Source organism: Rattus norvegicus, chromosome 1 (assembly GCF_036323735.1).
Source record: "Rattus norvegicus strain BN/NHsdMcwi chromosome 1, GRCr8, whole genome shotgun sequence".
Taxonomy (NCBI): domain Eukaryota; kingdom Metazoa; phylum Chordata; class Mammalia; order Rodentia; family Muridae; genus Rattus; species Rattus norvegicus.
This window is the reverse complement of record NC_086019.1, coordinates 57365692-57371538: the sequence shown is the minus strand read 5'-3', so window position 1 is coordinate 57371538 and position 5847 is coordinate 57365692. Positions and strand designations below refer to the sequence as shown.

The 5847-nt window shown below is 44.6% G+C and overlaps 1 pseudogene; it reads right to left on the bottom strand.

Annotated features, from left to right (window-relative positions):
- Positions 1-342: 342 nt before the first annotated feature.
- On the bottom strand, positions 343-1215 carry LOC134484868 (lys-63-specific deubiquitinase BRCC36-like; annotated as a pseudogene).
- Between the last annotated feature and the right edge of the window lie 4632 nt (positions 1216-5847).

The following is a 5847-nucleotide window of genomic DNA, read 5'->3' as shown; positions in this document are numbered from 1 at the left end:
TCTTTTATATATTTATTTATTTTATATATTTTGTTGCCTTGAGAAGGTTCGATTTGTTGAAATAAATTACTGTCTTTTCCTCTTTGAATCACATTTGTACTTTTTCAAACGGAGTTAAGCACATTATCGTTGGGTTTATTTCTGGATTTTCTTCCCTGTTGCATTGATTCATCTGCAAATATCATCGTATCTTGATCACTGTAGCTTTATAATAATAAATCTTGAAGTTATATAATGTGGGACCTGTGACTTTATCTTTTTCAAAATTGATTTTTGTTTAATAAATTGTACGCAAGGTATTTCTGTTCGCCCCACCCCCGATTTTTTTGCTGCTCCCCTGCATTATTCGAGCGAAAGCAGCTCCGCCATGAGCTCCTCCTTCTCCCGCTGCAGCTCCCACAGGTGCTGCTGGTTTTGCTCCAATCGTCCTCCAACCACTGCAGCAGAGGCCCACTCACCACCGACATCTGGCTTCACAGATTCTTGGTGAAGACCGAGCCATTGTGGATCTTGGTCACTGAGTCCAGATGTGTGAGGCTATGGATCTGCCTGTACGTGTCATGCTCCTCCTGACACAGGATCTAAGGCAGCTCCACCGCGGACTCCAGGCAAACTTTCCCAATGGTGACGTGAGGGACGACATGAACGGGGATTTCAATTCTCTCATAGTCTGAACTTCTCTGGGCTTGTACGGATGGGAAGCAAGTGTAGAGGACACGTCCGGTCTTTGTGTTCTTGTCTTCTATGAAACAGGAGAAAATAAGTCCCTCGAAGCCTTGGTCCATCATTTGGTACATCGCTTGCATGCGAACACCCTGGTGTGAAGGCCACACCATTATGTGAGGGTGCGAATGGTACCAGCCGACGGCTCTCATGGGACGGCCGGTGAGTTCCGCCACCTTTCAGCCTCAGTCCAGTCTGCGGACAGCTGCTCTGGGGAAATCTGCACGCGGTCCTTCCTCTTGTCAGAAAGGCACAGGATGCTGACCGAGTGGATGTGGACAACTCTGATCTCATCCACCTTCTCCGGAACCGTGCACACATCACTTCCGGCATGGTGAATTTAGACTCACTCCTTATGTCCTTGTTCAGCTCCCTGATGCACAGACCCATCATCTCCTCCTTCTCCGTACTCAGGGCGTGGTTCAGACAAACCAGAAAGGCGTCTGAATCCAGATGGACAGCCTGCAGGGCCTGAACCAGTGGCACCTCCATCGTCTCCCCGCTCACTTCCTCCCAGGGCCTCCGGCCACCTGTGCAAGAGGGTGCTCAGACATCCGGCCAAGAGACAGAGCCCTTAGGAGCTGAGCCTGCGCTCAGGGGCCGGGCTCACACTCAAGTCCCTGACCTATTCTTTTCTTGATGGTAGTAGTCATTCATTCCTACTGGGGTGATAGCCTCTCAATAGATTACATTTTGATTTCATTTTCCTAGTTTCTAAAGATGTTGACACTTTGTACATTTATTGCTTCTTTTGAAAAGTGTTCAGTTAGTTGATTTGACCATTTGTTGATCCAATGGTTTTTTCTTTTCGTATTTAATCCTCTGGACACTGGCCCCACCCCCTCCCTCACACACACATGGATTCTTTAGTTCTATTGGCCATCTCTTTACTCCAGTGTTTTGGTTCCTGTGCAGAAGCTTTTCAATGTTATGCATCCCATAGCAAATGTCACGATTTCCTTTTCTGTTTACGTCCTCCACAGAAAGTCACTGATATGCCAAGGTCGCTAAGCCTTTCCTCTGCTTTCCTGCAGGGTTGGTTAAGGGTCTTACATGAAGTTGCTTGATCCAGTTTGAGTTGATGCTGTACAGGGTGAGGACTGAGTCTCCACCTGAATCCAGGTTTATTTTGAGGGGGGGTCGTTCTGCTCCTAGATTCTCACAGGCTTTTTGTCCAGTTCTGATGAAGATACCATGCTCCCCTTTGTTTTTAATGATGAGTTCCTCTTTAATATTCATATCATGAATCATCTTCCTTTTGATATGGATCCAGGCAGACTGCTCTGAGGCTTGGAGAAAGATCAGCAAGTATTAGCTTGGGCACCGTAAGTTTGGGAAGAACATATATGATTATTTGCAAGGCTCCAAACAACAGAACATTTCTTTATGTTCCTAAAGCAAGACGTTCCCTAGGCAGAAATATGAGTAGCTTTTGGGGCTGTCATGAGAAGCTCTGTGCAGGTGACTGTGGCTGGAATAGCCAGGTCAGCGATGAGACCAAGCACCTTACAAGTAGATCTGTGCTTCCCACTGTTCTGGAGGCCAAGATCAGATGCCAGTATGATGGCCAAACTCTGGGAGGACCCTTCTCAGGGTTGCAGATGTCTGTCTTCTTGCTGTGTCCTTGCAGTGCAAAGTGATCCCTCTGAAACCCCTTTCATAGGGCATAGATCTCACCATGAAGGTTTCATCCACTCAGATAGTCCTTCCTGTAGTAGTTTGGATGAGAATGGTGCACATAGTCCTATAATTTTTAGTGTTTGGTCACTGGGGAGGGGCACTATTTGAAAACCTTGATGTAGGAAATGTGCCACTGAGGGTGGAATTTGAAGTTTCAAAATACCAAGACAAGCCTAGTGTCTCTCTCTCTTCCTGCTGCCTGCAGATCTGGATATAGAACTCTAAGCTACTTCTCCAAAATCATCTCTGCCTGCATGCAATCATGTTCCCCCTCCATGATGAAAATGGGTGGGACCTCTGAAAATGTAAGCAAGCCCCAATTATATACCCTCTCTCTTTTTAAAATAAGACTTGCTGTGGTTATGCTGTCTCTTCACTCCAATGGGTCACTGACTAAGACATTACCAAAAATCTGAACTTCCAAATATTATCAATGTGAGGGTGATGGTTTTAGCGTGAATTTGGGGGGACACAAACAAAAAACTCTCGATAGAAGTTTTACACATTTTGGACTTTATATCTAAACTAAATCAGAATGGGGCATCTCTCCAACCTCTCTGAAGGATGACAAGACAGGAGGCAGATTTCCTTCCTAGAAACATAGGTCAGTGGTGGGCACCCTCCAGGAAGAGTTACAATGTGCAAGTGAATTCCCCCCCACCCCAAGACCTCCCACTGTCTTGCTCTGCTGCAGTGGGTGCACTCTAGAAAGGTACAACCCTAGGGGCTTCATCCCAGGATTGCTTCTTACTACTGATGCGCTTTCTCCTGCAGGTCATTGCCATATTCCTCATTTACTTGGCTTGTTGTGAGTGGATACTGGGAGACCCTCACTGCCTATAGCCTGGTGTGATTACTCACTGGGTGATAGCCCTCTCTGTTGGGCAAGTTTCCTGCAGATCAACATGAAGAAGAATGTTCTTGAGGTGATGTTGTTTAGATGAATTAATGATTTTATGGAATTCTTAATCTGATTTAAGTAGTTATAGAAAGTTAGCTTGAGTCAAATTTTGTGATGTTAGGGCAGTTGATAGGGAATGTAGTTAGAATCAAGGATAGAATGTGTCCCTTCCTCATACAATGGCAAGAGCTGCATGAGTTAGAGGAGTACATTGAGTGTTCATGCAGTGCAAGCACATAATTGAAGTAGCAAGAAAAATAGGTTTGGGACAAGTTAATGATCAAAGGAAACATTCACTCCAAGTCAAGCCTGAGTTCCTTCATCTTGTGACCTAGGGATGAGGTAACAGATTCTCAGTGTGCACCAGGAAATAAAAGGGTTATAATAAAGACCATACGAATCTGTTATGACAGAGAACAGATGATTAGCCAGTCTAGCTGATCAAGATGTCAAAAATAAGGCATAAGACCGGTGTCCTATTCCTTAGTAAATCTAGATTGTCCTCAGCAAATTACAAGGAGAAACTTACTACTATACACTTGGCCTGCTTGAACTTTAATAAGCTAAAACAAGAGAATTATTGCCTTTGTGTTAAAATGGGCTTGTGGAAAGAAAGATAGACAAGAATTGTTTGGTTAGATATAAGTTCCAAAAAATTAAATACATAATCAAGAATCCAGTTGTAAGTGTAAGATGGTTAATGATTTTAATCTGTTTTTGAAGAATGTTTTTGTGGCAATTATTTCTAGAAAATATGTAACTTATGGCTATGAGGTAATTTTATTTCTAATAGAAAAACTTTGTCTTAAGGGGTATAAAAATAGAGTAAAAGAAAAAATAAGATGCTGGAGTCTGCTTTTGCTTCAACCACTGTGTGTGTGTGTGTGTGTGTGTGTGTGTGTGTGTGTGTGTGTGTGTGTGTGAAATGCAAGGTCAGCAGAGGCTAATAGTGTTCCAGGAATCCCTGGTCTGGCCCAGTGTCAAGGTCCCCTTACACAGGAGTGAATGGGTGTCTTAAGTCCAGTTCAGAAGATCTGCTGGAGCTGTGCTTGAAGTATAACCAGCAATGGCTTCTTGATTCCACCTGATGTGCTTTGAGCCCATTCTAATCGACCCTGTGTGTGTTTTGTTCTTTTCCTTGACAAATTTAAACATAAGCACACTAGTAAGAGGTACATACCAGATAGGCAGTCACATGTGCTCACATGTGTTTACACATGTTCATGTGCTCATATGTGTTCATGTGCTCATATATGCTCACGTGTTCTTTGCTGTTGCCATCTCATTTCTGTAGTAGGTTGTGGTTTTCCCTTCCGGGTCAGGAAGTGGAGAGGGTGGAACAACTTCGCATGGAAAGTTTATACCGCTTACTCAGGCAGATGGGAGTGTATGAGTGCTCCAAGTTATGGTTAAGTGGACGGTTTTATTTATAGATATGAGGGAGACCCACCCAGAGACATCTGAAATCGTCCAGAGCAGAGAGAGAAAATATAGACTGAACATGGCCAGTAGACTGGACTTGGCCATGAGGGGAGAGAAAAAGATGACCCAGGGAAAAGGGCAAGAGAAGAAGCTAAAAAAATACAACACAGCCAAAACAGCAAGATCATAAAAATGAGTAGCAGTGGAGAGAGAAGCTTCTGGGCTGGAGAAGGTTACAGTGGGAGGGCCTGGGTGTGCAGAGCCAGGGTGCCAGCATGGACTCTGAAATGTGTAACGAGTACTTTAATGTGGAGGAAGACAGGAGACCAACATGCACTTTGGTATGCAAGTAGGCAGAACAGACAGCCTTTGTCCCTTCTGCCAGTAATAATGTGATGGCTCCTTTGGTAGAAGGGAACCAATTTCAGAAATTCCTAAGGAATGCTGGCTTCAGTCTAACCACTAGAATTTTGACCACAACGGAGAGGAGCAGAGATCTCTCCCTTCTTTTTGTCGTTTCAGTTGCCACCAGCTCAAAATAACCCCACGTCAGTGTGGCAGATACTGAGGTGAGGTTCTCCAGTCCTACAGTAACAATAGATTCCCACCGTGAGCAAAATGCTGCCAATTTTCACTGCAACACATACCAGCAACTTAAAATTTCACAAGCCCCTACTGCCTTCCGAGAGTAACCAAAAGTGAGGAGGGAAACAGCCCAAGTTGGTGCATAGGCTCCCATGTACACCAGTGACTAGGGATCCTCTTCCCTTCTTGTAGGATCTAGGGTACAGCTTTAGCTTACAGTTGGTAAGAAATCAAAGAGCAATTGCCAAAGGTCATAGATCAAAGGTCACGTCATCCTTCAAAAGGTGTTCTGGATTCACAGGTACAACTACCCTTGGCTGCGGGACAGCTGAGAACAGTGCAGTCTCAGCTAGACTTACTCCTGTCTCAGTTCTGAACTCCTGCTGTGGCTGGAGCTGCTCTTTGCAGAAAGAGAAGGGCTGTGGTGAAAATGCAAGTTGCTCACACATGCTGCTGTGAGAATAGACACCAGAGCTAGAGAATGCTTATGGGCAAACACAGCAAGCCATGGAATTCTGAGGTGAATGAGAGGATCA